The 22,132-nt window shown below is 36.9% G+C and overlaps 1 protein-coding gene across 1 annotated transcript in view; it reads right to left on the reverse strand.

Moving 5' to 3' along the window:
• dgat1b (diacylglycerol O-acyltransferase 1b) overlaps window positions 1-21,892 on the reverse strand; it is a 72,723-nt gene extending 50,831 nt beyond the window's left edge. Inside the window, exon 1 of the mRNA XM_042741209.1 lies at window positions 21,781-21,892. The gene's annotated coding sequence lies outside the window, so the exon portion shown is untranslated. The remainder of the gene's footprint in view (window positions 1-21,780) is intronic.
• Window positions 21,893-22,132: the final 240 nt, after the last annotated feature.

Below are 22,132 nucleotides of genomic sequence, written 5' to 3' on the forward strand. Positions count from 1 at the left end.
CCTGTCCCTCAGATATAAATGTGTGTTTGTGTTGGCGGAGAGGATAGAGGGGGTATTATGTGGTGACTGCCCGTCGAGTGTGCCAGTTTCGTATTTAAGACAATGATGTGAGCGCAGGCAGCTCTGCAGGGGGGCACTGCAGGCCAGCCGCGTCGCATATGCTACAGTGCTGCCAGGACGCTGGCAGAAGTGTATTTTTGGGCACGTCTCAACAGGATGGTGCATAGTCAGAGTCTGGAAAATGCTTCAAAGGCAGAAAATAGCCCCTCTCGCGTCGGAAATTGGTGTGATTTCACTCTCTGAGTCTGAACTCTTTAGGGGGGTGTTGAGTGCAGTAAATATTTAGTAACAATCACATGCCCAAAATACAAAAAAGGAAAAGGCGGCTCTTAAAGACACAGGTGGTAGGAGGCAGACTGCAATGCAATTGCTCAAATGATCCTCGCCATTTAAGTGTATTGTGGTTGTCAAATGCAACTTGCTTGTCGAAATGTCTTTTCTCATGATGATTAAAGCATTGGGACTAGGGTTGGGTATTGATTAGGTTTTTTACGATACCGGTGCCATATCGATACTTTTATAGGTACCAGTGCCTAAACAGTGCCTGAACCGATACTTACAACAATAAAATAAAATAAAATAAAACAGCCAAAAAACACTATGGATAACATTAAAGAACATGAAAAATATTTACAATACATCCATAGCATTCACAAACTCCTTGGATGCTCTCATTTCCCAAGTTGTGCTTCCCTTACTCTAAGGCTAATAAATGTATTTCACGATCTGGGTCATTATTTAATACAAAACCACACATAATTTTTCTACTGTATCTCTGTCAATCACTCTGATATTTAGTTAAAATGAGTGTTGTCTGTCACTGTCTTTAATCAGTTCTGTGAATGACTGTATGGTCATTCTTTATAAAGTAGCAACAATGTCATTTGTAAAGTACAGTACTGTGCAAAAGTATTAGTATTAAGACTTTTGCACAGTAGTGTATGTATAAAGTAAGTATAATTAAATTAAGCATATTTAAATAAGTATAATTAAAGTATGCGTTCATATGTGTTAAAGGCTAGATTTTCGCTGGAGGAAACAGCTGTGGTGTACGCAGCCCCGCACATGACATGCAAGAAAAAATAAATAAATTGTGCGCACGATTTACTAATTCATTCCCTCAATGTACTAAAACATGCAAAAGTTTATGGAGCTATAGCCCTGCTAAAAAAAGCCTAGCAACACCCATGATTCTTGTGTACATTTCGGAGAACCAGAACAAATATTTCAATCGATCGCTCAGGCATTTAAGAGGCACCGAAATCTGCATTCTTGCATTCTGATTCGGTTCGGTTCATACCGGTTACATAGGTTTACGGTACCCAACCCTAATTGTGACAAAAGTACTGTTGCCATATTATTATATGAAGTACATCATCATTATTTTACAATTAGTTCTTAAAGGGATAGTTCAACCTAAAATGAAAACCTGTCATCATTTACTCACCCTCACCAGGCCCGGTTCTACGGGGGTGCTAGAGGGTGACAAGCACCCTCAAACGAAATCAATACCACCCTCAGTTAAAGCTGTAATAATGGCATTTTATTGCAAATTTGGCAAAGTATCCAGTGCATTATGGTTTGCGCTCTGGAGACTGATTTCTATTTCAATGTGTTTTTGCTGTGTTGAGCTATGTAGTCAATTACCAACCGAGGCATTTCAGTTAGAATCCACTCACCGCTCAAATCGGCAGAATTTTTGTTGAGGTGTTGTGTTTAGCACTAATCATCTAATTATACCAAAGTCTAGATGTGATGTTGTTGATATTCGTTTTGCAGCATAACGAACTTCATTGTTTATAACGTATCTTTGTGAGATTGCTATGAACTAAGATGAGTGACAGCTTTTTATTGATTCTGGGCCTTATTTATAAAATGTTGTGCAGAAACCATCCTAAATTTTATCTTACGATCATCTCTCAAATATGCTCAGACCCTGATGTGACGCTAAGCACTTTTCCACGTCAAAGGCGGTTTTTACAAATATGAGTGTTGGCGTGGATTTAAGAGTGCACACACACTCTAAAATCAAATCTGAGTGTACGCATGCTTAATAAATGAGGCCCCTATATTAAGTGAGTGAGTGAGTGAGTGAAGTGACATACAGCCAAGTATGGTGACCCATACTCAGAATTCGTGCTCTGCATTTAACCCATCCATAGCGCGCACACACACAGCAGTGAACACACACCGTGAACACACACCCAGAGCAGCTGGCAGCCATTTATGCTGCGGTGCCAGGGGAGCAGTTGGGGGTACGGTGCCTTGCTCAAGGGCATCTCATTTGTGTTATTGCCGGCCCGAGACTCAAACCCACAACCTTAGGGTTAGGAGTCAAACTCTCTTCCCCATCCTTCCCCACCCCATTCATTAAGGTTAGAGCACCATCACTAATTTAAGAAGCACCCTCAGTGGTTCCAAATTCCAACTTCACCACACTATTCCAAATCAGTCTGGCTTTCTTTATTCTGTGAAACACAAAAGATGTATTAAGAAGATGGGGTCCAAAACAACACTGGGCCACCTTGTTCATTGTAAAAAAACTACTTTGAGGTTTCACAGAAAAACAATGTCATACATGTTTTTAATAACAAGAGGGTGAGTAACCGATGACAGAATTTTCATTTTGTTGTTAGATCTTCCTTTAAGAATGTTTGTAAAAAATTAAATTTTCTGGTGAACTGTCCCTTTAAGAGTTGCTGTAACATTCTGATTTAGATAATGTAGGTGTGTTACTGAATCTGATATCAAATGTTTGTCACAATAAATGCTATCCAGTAGTGCTTCCCTGCCCATAACCCATGAAATGATGAAATCTGCACCCATCCACAATATTAGCTGTTTCATTAGCCTGTGTGTGGTGTGCAGCCCTTCCCATAAGAGTGACCTTTTCAATGATGTGGATGGTTACCCCTTCAGCTTTATACATGCCATTAAAGATAAGCCATGTGTGACATTGGACTTATTTTACAGGCATTACAGTGCTTTTGTGGTCCAACTAAAGGAGGCTGCAGCGCCGTATGAAACTCGCGCCACGATTTCAACAGAAATTCACATGGCACTCAATCAGCTCGACAAATTCAAGCCAAATCTACTCAATAAGTGAATCTATTCAGCGATGAGCCACAATCAGACTCCCACAGAGATGAGAAACGCTTCCACTGAATCTCCCTCGCTGCAGTCACAGCTGAGAACAAATGATTAATTAATACACCAGGCAAATGCCTTACAATATTCTTTCTCCTGAATTATTTCATCCGCCCACCAATTGTGCCCAGTTACTGAGCAAATAGCCGGCGAACATGAATAGGTCATTACGTCTGGCCCTCAGCATGACTCTGAGCTGCATGAAGTTCCTTTTGGACCTAAAGGCCTAGAGAACGACGCACAGCTTGTAGGAGCACAAAGAAGAAACCAATATGAATTCATATGAAGTCAATGAGAAATCAACATGAAGAAATCAGCAAAACTACATCTGCCTGTGTTTGTTAAAATGTGTTTGCATATTGACTTAATACGAGCTTTTTTTCGTACCTCCCTGAGAGTATTCCTTCTGCTGTTGTCACCCATGAGCAGGTAACGCTTTCGCATGTCATAGTAATGTGCACGGTGCCATGAAGGTGATCTTGTCCATTTGTCGGGTAATAAATTTTGCTGCCTTGTCGCAGTGTATCTCTGACCTCTTTCGCATTAATTCTCAGTAAACAGGAGCTTTAATACTTCATCATTTAGTGTAATTTAATCTGCAGTGGTACAGGCAACCAAAAGAAACATATTTTCACAATATATCACAGCACACTTTGGCTTTCTGGCATTATAATGAGGTATTTCTCTCACTTCCTCCCAAGGACAAGGCCTTAAGGTTGCATCTTTTATTAAAATGCAATATTTTAAAAATGTGATAGTATTGAGTTGAGTTTATATCATAAATGTTTGGCACAAATCTAATTATGTCAAGTCCAACAGTATTCATAAGTGAGACCCACTGGACATAATTAGATTCATGTACATGTTGAAAATAAATAGTACAGAAATGTTGTACAATTACAGTGACCAAAAAATTAAGAACTTGAGCCACATTTAAAATTGAATGTCTTTGTTTTAGATAAAAAATATCCAATGAAGAAAAAATGTATATAAAATATACGTATACAATAATATATATTATAATTATATAATATATAAATATATAGTATAATATATATGTGACCCTGGACCACAAAATCAGTCATAAGTAGCACTAGTATTTGTAGCAATAGCCAACAATACATTGTATCGGTCCAAATGATAAATTTTTCTTTTATGCCAAAAATCATTAGGATATTAGGTAAAGATCATGTTCCATGAAGATATTTCCTACCATAAATATATCCAAAATTAATTTTTGATTAGTAATATGCATTGCTAAGAACTTCATTTGGACAAATTTACATTTTTTTTTTTTTGCACCCTCAGGTTCCAGATTTTCAAATAGTTATATCTCAGCCAAATATTGTCCTATCCTAATAAACCATACCTCAATGGAAAGCTTATTTATTCAGCTCATAAATCTCTGTTTCAAAGAATTGACTGGTTTATGGCTTATGATTAGTTTTGTGGTCCAGGGTCACATATTATATTAGTTATTTATATATTAAAAGATTATATATTTAAAAGAAAATTTTAAATGATTAAATTTGTTATTTTTATATTAAAGTAGTATACAGTTTAAAGGAAAATATATTTAATATAAAAATACATGAAAATATATAAAATATAAAAAATATGTTCTATTTTTAATATGTAAATTATTGATATATTTTATATTTAATTATTTAAATTAATATACATTCAAATTGTCTGTCTTTAAAATATATAGTGTTTTAATATATAAATAATTAATATATTTAGTTTCAAATATTTCAACTAAACATTGCAGATTGATTCCACTTGATTTGATATTCTGTAATACGTACCAGAATACTTTTACAGCACTGTATTGAACACAGCACCTGACCTTTATGACAGAACTGCAAGAGTGAGTACATTAACCAACTCTTGTCCTGATAAGAATCCTGAAAGTGTCTTCAGAAGTCATCTTCTCATGTCTGAACCTAAAGGCTTCCCTGCTTCAGCAGGCTTCCTGCCACTGCTGATTTGAGAGTGATGATCAAACAGGAATCTCTCTCTGCCACTCTCGCAGTCACTGGGGGAAACTCAGCTATCAAAGAAAGACTTATACTCCCCTTTCGCACTTCCTCATCCCCATCCCGTCTTATCCTGCGACCCAGCCCTAAAAAGAGTTCAAGTGAAAAACACACAATTAGGCTGAACTTCAGCAGAGACTGATCTGTTAAGTGTCTCTCAGGGGGTGAGTAAAAGGACACCCAGCTTCTTCTTAAATCAGACGGCCTGACTAAATTAGACGAATGCAGACGAGAGACTAGCTGTAAAATGACATGTAGAAGTGCCTATTAGACAGAGACAAATGGATGAAGAATGTAAGTTTGGAGATATATGCAAATTCTGGTGTAATAATCAGCAGGTGTGTCTTCTTAATGTCTTACATCATAGTGTAAATGTTCAGAGTGAATATTGTCCCTGTACTACAGTACCTGCTGTCGTTAAGAAGGAACAGATTGTGGTGAAGAACAATGAAGATTTAAAAAAATGCTTAAGAAAGTGATGTTTTTTTTTCTATAGAAGTTTATCAAATTATGTTGGAGAAAATTATTCTAATTCAACACATCTGAGCCAGATGGAGGCAGTGGTCCGTCACGATGTGTTTGACAGCAGGGATGTGATAACTTCCAAGTGCAGTTCAAACAGTTTTGCTGAAGACTTTGATGCAGAGAGAGAAAAGTCTCTTAGACACCATTTCCTCTTCTGCCAAAGATTCCCTTGTGAACATGCCACCTGAGGACACAAACTGCCTCTATATTTAGAGATTATTGACTCGGTATACAAACAATAATGGGTTTATCTCTGCAAATTGAATGGGGAAGGATATATTTAAAAGAAATTAAGCTGTTTTATGTATCCAAGATCACAGTGGCACCATTCAAACCCTGGCTGATCACTGAACTACTAAAGCTGTTTTTGATTGATTGCATATTAATCAATACTGTAATCACCTCAAATCAAGATAATAATTAATCTTTTTTCTATTAAAACTCTTATTGTATCGTTCTCGTCAGGGACTATTGGCCCCAGTGTTCCCTCTCTGAGTTCTAGAAATTTCCTCCCTTCCATCTGTGAACTGGTTTGGGTGTCAGACAATGTGCAATCTTCAGATTCTAATTAGCTGAAAGTGTGTTCCTGCTGTGTTAGTGACAGAGCTTAGAATATGCTGCATTCGTAGGTTTCTAAATATCAGAGACATTGCGCAAGTGTTCAGCACAGGCTGACAGAGGAACGCAAGCAGCCGGATCCGAGACAATTTCTAGCAGTTTAAGATTTAAGTTTTGTTTGGAAATATGTGTGATGTGTTTTTTCATACACATGGTAGTTGATGACAGTTAAAGAAAACTTAATTATGAGACAAATTATAAAGAAAAAACAAGCTCTGGGTCTCTCTCTCTCTCTCTCTCTCTCTCTCTCTCTCTCTCTCTCTCTTTTAAAGCTGAAGTTTATGAAGATAAAATAATGATTGTTTTCAAACAGATTTTCTGAACACTTCCCCTATCTGCAGATGGTCGGTGTAAACCATATATGGATCTGGTTCTGATATTACATGTGTACATTTTGATTTTAATCCTGTCTGAATTTAACATGTTAAAAAAAGTATAGAGCAAATTACCTACAAATTACTCTTCCCATTCAAATAATATTGTCTCTGATTAAAGTTATTTTCAGAATTCTTGTAATTTATCTTGATGTTAAAAAATGATAACTGAAGCTAAATGTCTTGTTCCACTGCTAATAATAACATCAATAATAATAGTAATAATAGTAATAATGTATTTTTTTATTTTTATAATCTCATCTTACATTATTATTAGTATTATTATTATTTGTCAATAATAACAGTTTAACATTTTTAATAATCTCATCCTGTAATAATCAAATAATTTGAAAATAAATGAAAACATTAAATAAAATGAAAAATACAATTATTTTATAATAATAATAATAATAATAATAATAATAATAATAATAATTATTATTATTATTATTATAATTATTAATTTTGTATTCGGAAATCTCATCCTTAAATATTGTTAGACAGTAAATGATTTTCTACAAGGGTCAAATTATGTTAATTCCACAAATGGAAGACGCTTGGAAGACCAAATCCAATCAAAATAGTGCTTTACTTGCACTAGTTTCTGCATATTAAGATGGGATTGGAGAAAGAATAAAAAGAAATATATATTTATTTTGTCTTTTATTAAATCACAGGCATACATTGATATATGAACTGACCAAGATATTCATATATATATTCTAAAGTAGGCTTTATACAACAACACAGTGCAGCGCTTCTCTGGATTCCATAATAATGATGATTATAATAATGATTGATAGATGGAAAGAGTTTGCTAGTCTAGATAGATTTGCAATTGGAAACTGCACTGTGAACATATGCTGTGCGGAATGAAGACGTGTATCATAAAAGCATTTTACGAATGTGCATTACTGCAGTTATCAGCACTGTTTGATGTTAATGGTACTCATCTTTGCCTAGCAGCTGACTGCAGTCATACAGTGTTCCTATAACTGTAATAATGCAAACCCTCTTGTTTTGATGTAATGGAAAAGTCTGCTTCCCTCTATTACAGAGGTGAAAAGGGTTTAAGGGTCCATTGTTTTTCTTATAGGAAAAGCTCCTGGGAGTTATTCATGGAAGAAGCTCTTTTCACAGAACATTCTGCTAGTCTGACCACACTCTCCAGCCCCTTTGGTGACTTGGCTGTGTCCTAATAAAGCGGAACAAGCTCAGAGTGTAGCCTATAAATGAGTTCTCTCTCTACTAAGGCGCGGTGCACACCTTAACAAAGTGCTTTTTGCTTCCCTGGGGCCAGACGTACAGCACATAGAAAGAGGAGTGGTGAACATTCTTTTCAAAGAAGAAAAGTGTTCACTAAACATTAAATACAATTCATGAGGAAGGCCTATTCTGCAGCTCAACCGTAGAAGATTTACAGCTGCATATTCTAATACAGGGGTTTTCAATTAGTCTAATATCAAAGACCCCATATAATGAAGGGATACCTATCATTTTAAAGATTTATTTTTGGCATTTTTGCCTTTATTATGATAGGACAGTATGTAGACAGGAAGCAAAATGGTAGAGAGAGGGGGGCGGGATTGGAAAAGGTCCACAAACCCAGGACTTGAAGCGTAATGGAAATATATATTGCACGAGGCTTTCAGTGCCAACGGGGATCCATCCATAATCCACAATAATAATCTTATGGATTATTGTTATTTTTTTATTAGCTGTTTGAACTCTCATTCTGACGGCACCCATTCACTGCAGAGGATCCACTGGTGAGCAAATTATGTAAAAATTATGCTAAATTTCTCTAAATCTGTTAAGAAGAAAAAATTAACTATTCTACAGCTTAGTAAATGCAGTTGTACATATGTTCAGATGTTTACATTTTAAATTTTATTGACATGCAAGATGTGCTAAATAATCTTTTAGCACATCTTGCTAAATTTTTTAAAAATAATTCATAATACATTTTTGCATTTAAAAAAAAAAAATCTATTAATAAATATAAGGGCATGTTTACACCTGGTCACTTCATGTGTTTTTTTTTTTTCTCTGATCGGATAGCTATCTGATTTGTTAAAATGGTTCCACTTGGCCACACAAATGTGTCTCCACAAAACGGATATAATTCCGATCTTCAATTCCCACGCAGAACTCTGAGCATGCTTACGTGGAGAATCTAGAGGTAGAATCATGATACTACAAAAAGAAAGTGCCGCCGCATGTGTTCTGTGTCCTTTAATTGCAAATGCTCAATTAATAATTTCATATTTCAAGCTAAACTTTTGCACAATAAGTGTGAAAAGCTATAAAAGACAGTTCAGAAGTTGATTTGAAATGTAGCTATGTGGTCATGGCTGATCTCGCTTTGCTGGAAGATTTGGCAAACCATGCGCTGAGCAGAGAACGCATTTTCAAAGAGCGTTTTTCTCAGTCGGTACTGCTTTCTTTGCCATGACTTCAGGGAGGACGAATACGTACATTCACATGATTATTAAGGGAGGTGCTGTCACCATAAATGGTTCATTGGATGCATTTATGAATGCAAATGACCATGAACGTGAACGAGCATGGTGATTAAGAACATAAATGGCATTTATCAACAATGATTACTTATTGGTGTGCATACGAAATGCGTGTGCACGTCTGATAAATATAGATTTTTTTTGTACTTACACATTCTAAATTTCATTTATAGGACAAAATATAGAACTCTTGATAAATGAGGGCCCAGGTCTTTTCACAATCAGATAGCTGTCCGATCAGAGAAAATGCATGAAGTGACAAGGTGTAAACAGGCCCTGAATGTAAATCATTTAGAATATGGGTGTCAAGTACACTGTTGGGGTTGACAACATCCTTCAATTTCCAGTGAAACTGTTGTCTTTTGAGAAAGTGATATGTGGCATCAGAACCAGTGAAAGATGTCTTTAGTGATGGGCAATAACGGGTCACACCAAGGTTGCTGGAACACAACAAATAAACGCAGAGAGATCAATAACGATGGTGGCATTGACTGTAATGTGAGAGGGCATAGTGAAGTCATTGGTATCATTCTACAAAAAACAGCTTGTTCCAGACTTCGTGTCACAGACGGTTTACCCGCACGATTGCCGTTATAGATGAAAGCTTTTATCAAAGGGCCCAGAGCTCCGAGGTTCACGCTGAATGTCTACACAGAAATCAATACCACAGAATCTCAGGTGGCGGACCGGTGGACTTTGACTGCCTGTTCTGTCAGGGAGATCATTCATCATAGGGGGTGATGGAGACCCTCAAGATCTTTTTTTTTCCACTCGCTGCCTTTCATTCTTATTGTCAGAGGGATCATGTGAAAGTAATATCTCTACAGTTGTCCATGTGGGTTCTTGGCCCGGGTCTGCACCATTCCATCAATTGCAATATTCCCTCAAAGTAAAAGCAGAGCTGACAGAGTTATGCCTGTTTTAGCCGAGCACATGCCTCACAGAGCCAGATTTTGGAATATCAGCACAAAATCTTATTCACTTTGCGGCTTGTTCTGGCCAATAACTGTCCAATTAGCCTGGAAGTTTTAAGGGCCTAAGAGTGCTTGTACATGGTTCTGCATTTTCTCGAATAAATGAGAAGATATGCTCATTGCAATAACTATAATATGTAAATTCCGACTACAGTGAAGACTGAATCACATTTTGAGCTAGAATTGCAGACTTGTTGCTGGATAGCATTATCCAGCCAGCCATTCTGCCTGTGGTCACTGCTCCAGAGCTTCTGGACCTCCCATCCACAGAACTGACAACAAGATCACATCAACCTGACAGCACCTCCTACAGGGGGCCACACATCTCTCATCTGTAACCCAGTGTTAGCAGGGCTGATTGACAGCTCACACTCACACTGGCATCGAGGAGACACCGCAGTGCATTGTTATGCAGTATTTCTGCCGAGAGGCTTTGAATTAATGTGAATGGTTTTAAGAAGTGATGCTTGATGTCCTTTTCTGCTCAGCTGTATGTTCATTTGCAGTAAGACAGTAGAGGTAAGTAAAGCACACCAGGGTTATTATAGTTAACTAAAATTAAAACCATTAAAAATAAAAATAAAAAAAATGTTACTTGGAATATGATAAATGTTAATAAACTAAAACTAATAAATATAAATTAATACATATATATAAACCTACAAAAACACTAAACCAAGGGTATATGCACACCAGGAAAGTCAGCTAGTTCACTTGCTTTGGTCCAGACCAAATACAATGTTGATTTTTTTTTTTTTTGGTGTGGTTCGCTTTCAAATTGCCCTTTTTTTTGACCACCTCTGTGCTTAAGATCATCCATTCAACTGTACCAGAGTTCAACTGGAAGTGGACCAAGACCACCTCGTTTGGAACCGGACAGAGACCACCTCTTCAGCTGGGTCTTGGTATTATTGTTTGGTCTGCACCCGAGTGCGATTGCTGCATTTACACATGTCCAAAAGATATGCACCCAGGGGGGAAACGAACTTGAGTTTGATTCAATCAAATCAAACAAGACAGATGTGAATACAACCTAAAACCTTGAAGTGCAAACAGAACAGTTTAAAATAAAATCTAATTCAAAAAATGTACCAAAAACTACAATATTATATCAAAGATACTAAAATAACACTGAGTCACACAAATTTACACATTGCAAATGTTTACACACAAATGAAAGATAATAATAAAATGAAGCTAAACCTTTCTTTGACATTTTTCTTCTTCTCAAAGTAAACCTAAAGGCTAAATTTTATTCATCTTACTGTGAATAATTAATCCATGCACATGTTTTCACCTTGTAATTTTTTATTAAAATGTCAAAACTTGTTATTTCAGTTCACTCTGATGATATACGCCAGACTTCTCCATTCATTTCAAGCACCGAAACCCTGAATATTTCTTACAACTGACTGCAAGCTTGCCTCGGTACAATTGGATTGGATCAAGTCCCCGCGGTTCTTTTTTTTTTTTTTCGTTAATGGTACACTTGGTTGTACTGTACATCACAATATGGAAGAGGAGAGTCATCTATGTTTCATCTACTTCTGTTACACCATGACTTTAATATACTCAAGTAAAAAAAATAATAAAAAATCAGACTGCATAATTTGAGAAAATTACCAGAAATGACAATATGTTTATTTTTTATAGTACTGTATATGTTATAGTTTTAAATAATTCATATTTTATTGTGGATTTTTCATAGTTTACGATTGGAAGTTTGGGTCTGGCAAAAGGGTACAACTGATGTTACGTCACTATTCTTACCTCATTTCCCTGTGAACCTGTAAACACCCGCCGATCTTCACCTCATGACTCTTCTCCTTCACTGTAACACCTTCAAACCCTGATTAATTGACTTGTCAGCAGAGTATTTTTATCCTGTTCTCCTGTTGGCTATGGATCCACAGTCCTTCCCAGTGTCCTCTGGTGTCCTACCGAGCACTGGGTGATGCTTTGGGCCAATCAAGCCCTTCTGTCACCTATAGCGGCACCGGTGGAGCACCTGATTGGAGGACAGGAGTGATGGAACTTCCTGTCCTGATTGTTTGACTTGGGGCCCGAGGCTATAATGTTCCCTCACAGTGTGCAGAGGAACCTACAGCATGTTAAGTCTGTGTGTCATTGGGAATGTAAATTTGGAATGACACTGTAGCCGGTTGCAAATTAGCACAGCTTTACTCAGAGGAAGTTCTGGAGAACCTTGCGGCAACAATACAGATTCAATTTCACACATAGTGGGGTTTAGTGAATGGTGTGGCTTGACAAACTTCACATTTACAGTTATTTACTTTGCAGATCTTTTCACCGAAGGGACATATAAATATAAATGCACTGCAGGCTGACATAACCAACATGGCACTGCATAGTGAATAAAGGTATAAAGATACAGATAAAGCCCTATAAGAATTCAGAGTGGCACTCGAAATTAATACAACATAAATACAGCCATAAAATGCTCTGTTATGTAACAAGTCAGCAGAGGTTTAGCCTGTAAAAGTAAAACAAATATTTTCGATAAATTAGGAACAGTTTGGTTTGGAGGCATTGTTGCTTTGCAAGCATTTGAAGTTCCCTCTGAGACTATGTACCATAATTAAGTTTGTGAGAGGTCTATTCCACCGCACGGCAAGTTAAACTCAATTTGCCATTCTGATTGTTACCTAAACCCTCTGTGGGGTTTAGGAACAGAAATTGTCGATGATATTTGACTATTTAATTATTCCATTTTATTAAATACACCACACTGCCACCACATTCAAGATTCAAAGTCGACGTTTCACACTTGAAAGCAATCAAAATATGTTTCATAAGCAGTCGAGCCAATGGGAGTGTAGGCTTGATGATTGGTATTAGGCCTCTGGGACTGGTTTTAAATCTTTGAAACTCACAGAGAGAATGTCTCTCAAACACACAAGCTTAAAAAGCTTCGGTTTCAGCTGTAATAGGATTAAGTCAAGATATCTGCTGTAAATATTGTTCATAACTTTGCTCCCAGATGACAGTCAACTAAAGTCAATAGTCCAGCAAAGCAATATATTAGAGAATGTTGTTTGGATCCCAAAGATCTTTAAACTGTATATTCTTTTGTCTTTATGAAGAACACCATGAAGGTGAGTAAAATGACAGAATTTTCATTTTTGGGTGGACTATCCCTTTAGCCCTTCTGTTTAATATGAACTCGCCACCTTCTGACAGACTCCGTTCTGTGCTGACAAAGAGACCTGGCTCTGTCTGTTGGCATTTGTTCGATCACAGGGATGTATTCCTGAGGGAGGCATGTGACAGGCCCTGGCCTTTTTTGGGTCACAAGAACAATCATGCCAGCACTTCAGCGTGGAGACTTCAAATGCTAGTCTGAACCATTTGGTTCACCGACTCACAGCAGATTTATGGGATGTATGTTTTGTCTAGTTTTGCTTGAGTGTATCATGTTTACTTTGTAGAGAGATAACTCTGTCCTTCCCTTCCTTTTTTCACACCAGTGACCAGTCTCCAGTGGAACAGAGCGCAGAATCCGCTCACCTCTCGCTGTTACAAATAAACTACAGAGAGCAACCTACAAAGGACTGCAGAAAAACACTCAAGAGAAAACAGCCTTCATGTACAGTATCAGCTCAACTGGTGAAGTATTGTGGCTGCAATGTTAAAGGTATATGTTGTGTACCTTAAATCCCTGTCAAACAAAAATTCTATACAAATTCCAGTTTTTTTATTATTAAAAATATAACATTTGTGTTTCAAGTCATATTAAGTCATTTCTGAATGTTTTACTCTCGTATTAAATACTGAAGACTAAATGATACAGAATTAATTGAATGAATAATTCACTCAAAAATTAATATTGTTTTTGTTTGCTTGTTTTTTAATATACTACTGTTCAAATCTTTGGGGTCAGTAGGATTTTTTTTTAAAGAAATTTTTGGATGCAATAAATTGAATATCTCTCCATAAAAGTACCACTGATTTATAATGTTACAAAAGATTAAAAAAAAGCTGTTCCTTTGAACTTTCTTTATCAAAGAATTCTAAAAATAAATGTATCACTGTTCCCATAATAATACTGATAATAATAATAATAATAATGTTTCTCGAGTACCAAATCAGCTGAAGGATCATGTGACACTGAAGATTGGAGTATTGAAAATGCTGAAAATTAAATTTTGACATCACAGGAACAAACTGTATTTTAAAATATTTTGATCTATCTATCTATCTATCTATCTATCTATCTATCTATCTATCTGTATATTATAATTTTATTATATATTTTATATAATTATTTATATCATCAATCACCACTTTATATCATTTCAAATCTGCTTGACTTTTCCTTCAATGGCACACAAAATGTGACTTTCTTAGAGTAAATAAGGACTGGGGCTGTCAGGCTCAAAAATTAAGAAAAAAGCATCATAAAATGTTGCTAAAGTAGTGTAAACAACTAAACTGAAACTTTCAGAAGACTTTCAGTGAAAGTCAAGCTTTGTGAGAAAAACAACCCAGTTATTCACTGAAATTCTTTTTATGTATTTATTTCTAGCACAAAACTTTTGGCTTCAGAAGGTATGCATTATAGTGCATGAGTCGTATGGGACACTTGAAAGGAACTTTTGGCAGGCCTAGTCTTCATTCTCTCTACATAATACAAAAAAATTGTTATATTGAAAACAGCATTCAGGAATTTCTACAGAAATTCATATTTTATGTTCCATAGAAGAAAACAGCTTGAGGGTGAGTAAATGTGTAAATGTTGACAGAATTTTCATGTGAATTATTCAACAAATTGTAGTTTCAGTTTTAGGATTAGGCTTAGACTCAGACTTGCACATTTTCAATTTTGTATGAAGTCTGACCGCTGAAAACAAAGCAAAAGTTAACATGGATGTAGAATGGCACACAGGTCTTTGTTTCACACAATTTCTCTGTGCACACCGCTCTCGAGGGAGAGGGATTGATCAGCCTCTCCGCACGGAAAGATGTCGAACTGACAGGAAGGCCTGTCTCACAGCTGGCCCGACAAAAGCAAAGACAGTGTGTGAGAGCGCACAGCTGTGCTTAGAGATGCATTCCTGCCTAATTAAAACAGGTAGGCCTTTTCTCAGACTCACACCCGCTTTCAGCAGCGGTCCCATGATGCCATCTGTCAAACACTCATGACTCTATCACACTGCTGACTGAGAGTGTGTAGTTTCTTCAATCAGTCTGAGCTTCTCACCAAGTTTCTTTTTTGTAAGGTGGTGGAAATAGAGGTAAATAATGAATAATAGCAGAAGATTTTTGGTGACAAACACAAAATAACTGCATTAATGTGGAACATAAGAGACATTTAGCTGAATATTCATCCTGCTTTTTCCCATATTTATGCAATTCCAAGGAAATAAAAGTCAGAATTGCAAGATATAAACTTGATTTGCGAGATATAAACTTGCAGTTCTGAGAAAAAAAAAAAAAAAAAAAAAAAAAAAACAAAACTAACAATTAGCTTTTTTTTTTGTTCTGAAAAATAATGAGATGTAATCTCAAAGTCAGGATTTTAAGAAATAAACTCAGAATTGTTAGAAAAAGAAAAGCTGAATCGTGAATTTTTTTTATATATATAATTATTATTATTTATTTTTTTATCCAATTACGGAAACAAGCTTCCAGAAAAAAAAAAAAAAAAAAAACAGTCATGGTCACCTTTCACGTTCATTGTATGGAAAAAGCATCATACAATGGCAGAATTTCTGCATGAACTATCTCTTTAATATTCATGAATCACATTCATGTTTTGTTATGCTACAGACACTATAAATGGATTTTGCTTTTGTTTTACCTTCCAAGACCAAGGTAAATTGCATCAAGGAGTGTTTTTAAACTCGTATTTAACTATGAAAGAAGCCATCCATCTTTCCATTAAAGGAATAACGCACAACCGTCCCTCGCAGTTCATCATGACAGACTCACTTCGTGTCCTTAAGCTATGCTTCCAACCTTGCACGCGCACAATGGGCAGATGTATTAAACAGCCTCCCATTCATCCTCCCTCTGAGGATCCACTTGCATGCAAAAAGCCGAAAGCATGCACGCCGTTATTGATTGCACGCGGTTATGCGTGCTTAGCATATTTTGCCCAGGACGCCATTGTGACGGAGTGCAGCTGAGAAATGTGCAGGGATTCATGATGAAGAGGGCAGTGATGTGTTAGCAGAACATAACTGCTGAGTCTGGATTCAAACACAACGGAACACGTGGGGCTGTAGATGTGGAGCATATGAAAGCTTTAAATGTTAGCGTGCTTAACTGGAAAACTAGACTACACTTGCCAGAGGGAATCTACGGGCCTCAGTGAGATACACTGATGCTCAGGGATTCAAGAGTTTGGCCACTGTCATTAACAAAGAAATGCATGTTTAATTAACTGCAAAAGAATCTTCATTAAATGTTAATTATGCTCACTGTTAGTTTTAGGACTGATCAGTTGTCGGTTGATTCAGTGTCTGGCTGTGTTCCAAAATCTAGTGAGATGGCTTTCTATAAACTGCTAACACAGTAACTCAGTATATTTACTTTGGGGTATACATGAAAAAGTGTATACTTCAGTGTGTGTGAGGTCAATTTCATCATCAGACAGATTTTTCGCAAATGTGCCTAGAATTTTTTTTTTATTTTTTTTTGTGTTATTTGCTTTGTCCACAAGTTGGCAAAACTGTGCCGAACAACAACACACTACCGATGACAGCAACAACAGATGCCCACAAGCATTTATATGACGTCGATAAGAATGATTTGTGACTTTAGTTTAAACAAGTACAAAGACATTTCTATCAGTCATAACTTATGAATATAAATAGCACAGAAGCTCGACAAGGACAAAACTTTCTAGTGCATGTGCATGCTATCAAATGGAGTATACTCTGAAAGGCTATGCATTCGACTGTAAGCATTTGCTAAGTGTTCACATCAAAGCTGGGCTATGTTGGGCATAAGGGGACATCCTAACTGAAACTGAACATCTTGATTGATTTGGAACGCTGGACATATGTAGCAAATGTAGCCCTACACACAGGACACTCACATTTGATTCCAAGAGATTTTGATGTAAGCAGAAGGCCTTTGTTCAACCCCCGGAGCCATGTGAGACACGTTTTATTATGAATGCGCTCACTTTATTTGACGACTTGTGGACTGTTCAACTGCAACACCCGCTGACTGCAGTGATAGAGCTTGGAATAGCCAGGAAAAAAATTTATATAACTCAGACTGGATTTGTCTGAAAGAAGAAAGTTATATACACCTAGAATGCTTTGAGGGTAAGTAAAACAGTCTAATTTTAATTTTTGGGTGAACTAGATGGGATGATTAGATGGGATGATTAGAGTGAATTGAAACTGCACATCCGGACAGTGTCTGCTAACTTGTCTTCAAAATTTGAGTTCACTCAAAAAAATCCTGAGGGAACTTATTTGTAAATTAATTATGAATTCTTTCATTTATCTTTTGTTTATTTTTCTCCCCATTTTAAATAGATGTCATAACTGGTTAATGCTACGAAAGGGAAGGGAGGAGTCCAAAGCTTGGGAGTGAAATGGAAGCTGACGCACTTCTAAAGTTTTGGTTTTACATGAGATTCATGTACGTTAGAGTGAGTTTAACTGCGTATTTAACAACGAGCAACATTGTACTGAGCAAGTCAGTTGAGGTTGGACAGTTTTAACAGCACTGTCATAAAAAATGACAACCATTTGCCTCCATTAAGTAACAAAGTACCTGAATTAGTTATGTGACTGCGGTCTGGATGAGATTGTATTGCTGCAAAATTTGATTTATCTATTCTACAACTCCTTCCAAGGAGAGAAATAAGTAGACAGCAGCAAAAGAAGAGGATATGAAAAGGAGGAGAAAACTGCAGAGACAGAAAGAAAAATGGAAAAGAGGGGTCCTACAGGACAGAACAACACTATGGGACTGAATTCATTTTGAGCAATTTAGAGGACAAAAATAGTAGTTGACCGAAAAGGGTTTTTCAATGGCAGGCCAGAGTTAGTTGTCACACAAGGGTAACTACAATTTGTTGACCAAAACAATGGTTGGATATATTTTGTATTTCATAAGTGTCAATTTTGCAAGAACAGATCTATAAAATGCTACTTGCTCCACTATTGCAACATTTATACATACATTTACAAGCAGTCAGAGTAACATTCTAGTGAATATTTGATCAAGTTCATTGTTGTTTTCTACCTCAATTGAGGACAATCGTTTTTTATAAACTTCTCACAGTTCTCCATTTACAGTCTGATAAAGCTTGGGTGATAATTTTGAACACATGCCTGCCTTTCTTGCATACACATCATGTTTATTTTTGGTTTAATACACATCATTAACTTGTGTTTCGTGACTCCAGTGTGTAGTCTGCATTCCAGACAAGTGACCCTTCTTTCACTCACCTTGTGTTACTAAACCTTTGAAGTCTGGTAGACTCTCATTAGGGACACAGAATCACTGTTCTTGACTCCGATTGACTGACAGTGTGGAAATACCTTGCAGTCACTTATAGCTCTAAGGCTTTTAGAGGACAATGTATGTATATACATACTGTATATGTAAGTGCGTGAGATCTGCAAGGCTGTCACACTCCCCTCTCATTTTTTTCCTCAGGTCAAGAAAGCTGGCTGTCATCCCTCCATGAGAAAGCGTAAGATGTAAAGTAACTATAGAATGAGCAGTGAAAAACCCTTCAAAGACGCACTCAACAGCAGAAGGCTAATTTTGGTAACAGTTATAATACAGGCTCATTACCTTCTCCGTCAGTCAGCTTGAAAAAAGCCTGTGTGCCCTGTTTCAGGTGCTCAAACAGAAGCCTGGCATCCATCTGACATGCAAATATTAAAACTGATCAAATACTTCCACGTTGGGAATAATGATTTAGACTCAATAGCTGATGGCTTGATGGCTTTTACAAAGATGTCTCCTAGTGTGTGGGTTTTAAAATAGCACCATCTAACAAACGAGGTGGTCTTCTGGAAGGGTGGATCTAAGAACAAAAGAATCACTTTAGTTTGGTTTTAGCCTTTTTGCACCTTTCTGGCAATCTCTTGATTCCATATGTGACCCTGGACCACAAAACCAGTCTTAAGTGTCAATTTTTCAAAATTGAGATTTATATATAATCTGAAAGTTGAATAAATTAGCTTTCCATTAATGTATGGTTTGTTAGGATGGGACAATATTTGGTCGAGATGCAACTATTTGAAAATCTGAGGGAATCTGAGGGTGCAAAAAAATCTTAATATTGAGAAAATCGCCTTTAAAGTTATCCAGATGAAGTCCTTAGCAATGCATATTACTAATCAAAAATTAATTTTTGATATATTTATGGTAGCAAATGAACAAAATATCTTCATGGAACTTGATCTTTACTTAATATCCTAATGATTTTTGGCTTAAAAGAAAAATGTATAATTTTGACCCATACAATGTATTTTTGGCTATTGCTACAAATATACCCCAGCGACTTAAGACTGGTTTTGTGGTCCAGGGTCACATATATAGCTGCATATTGTCAGTTTTCAACTTGTTTTAGCAATTTATTGAATCTTTATTGCAGTGAGCCCTAAAATTTTTTGCATGATGAACCTTCAGACCAAAAGTCTGTCTAATCTCCCCCAAAAGACCTTGGGGTTTGACCCACTTTCTCTGGGGATCTTTAAGTTTGAGAATCTCGGTTGGCTGCTGTTTCTGAGTTTTTGTTGTTGGGGATGGTTCCGGGTTGATCAGCTTTGACTTTATCAAGAGAAACCGACAAAGAATCGGATCTGTATATATGTTTTTACCATAGACTGTATAAAAACATGGACATAGTGTCCGTGATGTCACCAGTAGGTTTCTGAAGAGCGTTTTTGAAGCTCAAAGTGGGCAGAACTGCATGTCACCGCGCTTCACTCCCGGATATTCAAAAGTGGGCGAAAAGGCGGGAGCTGGTTGCTGAAGCCACGCCCACCTAGCTTGACGGTGGTGACAGCAGCGGCAATCCACCTGTCACTCTAGTGGCAACGCCCTTAATTATGCAGATCTATAAGGCTTAATATAATTTAAACGGATGAGTTATAATAAAAATCACCCCCTCACAGTTGTCATGAAGGGCAAAATTAGCTATATAGACCAAAACCACTTTTTGTATCAGGCTATAAACATTTTTTTTCTGCTGTAAAGTTTGGTATTTTAACATGGGGAGTCTATGGGACTGACTCACTTTTGGAGCCAGCCTCTAGCGGCAAGTCGATGAATTGCAGTTTTAGTCACTTCCGTGTTGGTTTCATGAGAGCGACCGGAAGTTTGCTGCTTGGTTTTTACATACTGCAATCAGTGGCCGATACAGAGAGTGGGTGGGCCTTAATATTTTGCATCACCCAGCTCAAAAGAAAGAAAGAAAGAAAGAAAGAAAGAAAGAAAGAAAGAAAAAAAAAGAAAGAAGGACTGGTCTGAAACACATTCGAGATGGATTGCAATCTGATCTCGCTAAACACTTCAGGAGGTGGTCTGAATCACATTCCAGATGCAACGGGTCAAGTGTAAATGCATCTTGTTGTTGAACAACATATTCATTTTACCACAGCGCTACTGCAACACACATCTCCACAGATATGACCCACTGTAGATGAATGTCTCTCCAGAGCAAGCAGAGGTACGAACTGCCGCAAATTCAATGCATAAAGTGACAAGTGCATGCCTGAACAGAACAGCAATAGGTCCAGCAGATATTCTCCAAAATGGCACCAGGGTGATGCGGAGGAGGCAAACTGTTGAATAAAGTCATTACTTTTTTTTTTATTTTGTGCACAAAAAGAATTCTCGTAGCTTGTATAATTGTGGATGAACCACTGATGTCACATGGATTAATTCACAGATCTCCTTGGTACGTTTCTGGACTTGGGAACATTTCAGCTGTGTTGCTGTCTGCAGGGTTAGACAGCTCTCAGATTCCATCAAAAATATCTTAATTTGTGTTCCGAAGATGAACAAAGGTCTTACGGGTTTGAAACGACATGAGGGCATAGCATAGAAAGCATACACTTAAAAAGCTGCCACCCATTTAAGTTCATCACGATCTCATAAAGTTCCATTATAACCAACGAATCTCTCTACACTGCACATTTAATCTCTTAATTACACTTGTCTATTCTTTGTTTGGTATAATGAGAGGAATCGCCAGCCTGCAGAACTAAGCACTGAACAAAAACGGCGGTTTGGTTGATTGGCCATTGTGTTCAAGAAATCAACAGATATGTCTGTGATTGGCTACATTGCTCAACGCTGCAAAAACATGTTGTAAATAAAAAAACTTTGACGCTCTCAGCAAACACATATGCACTGAAGCTAACGATTGCCAGAAAAAGAGAGAAAAGGCATGCGCTCATATGCTGTTTGTGTGTACATTTCAGAAAATCCCTTCCTTACATCACAAATATTTAAATGCAAATACTTTAACCATGCCACGGCGAGAAAGACTTAAAAACAACTACACATAGCCTACCTTGAATGGCTGATGTCTTGTTCTAAACAGATCTGGGTTTTGAACTGAACATGTTGATAATTCTCCGAAATCCCAATTTTCTGTTACTGTAGATAGCTGTTTTTCGTTCAAGTAACATACAACATATTACTATTGCTAATATTATTATTATATAATTCTAATGAAACACATGACACAAATAACATTTAAACAAAAAAATAAAAAACACAAGTTAAATGAGAAATGAGAAACTTTCAGTTGTGCATTTATATGCTCAAGGTGTTCAAAAAGGGAAATGTATTAAAATTGTATAAAACTGTAAATTTATATAACTTGTATTACCAACTGGTAACCAAATGCACCAATCTAAATT

The sequence above is a fragment of the Cyprinus carpio genome, chromosome B16, assembly GCF_018340385.1.
Source record: "Cyprinus carpio isolate SPL01 chromosome B16, ASM1834038v1, whole genome shotgun sequence".
NCBI classification, from domain to species: Eukaryota; Metazoa; Chordata; class Actinopteri; order Cypriniformes; family Cyprinidae; genus Cyprinus; species Cyprinus carpio.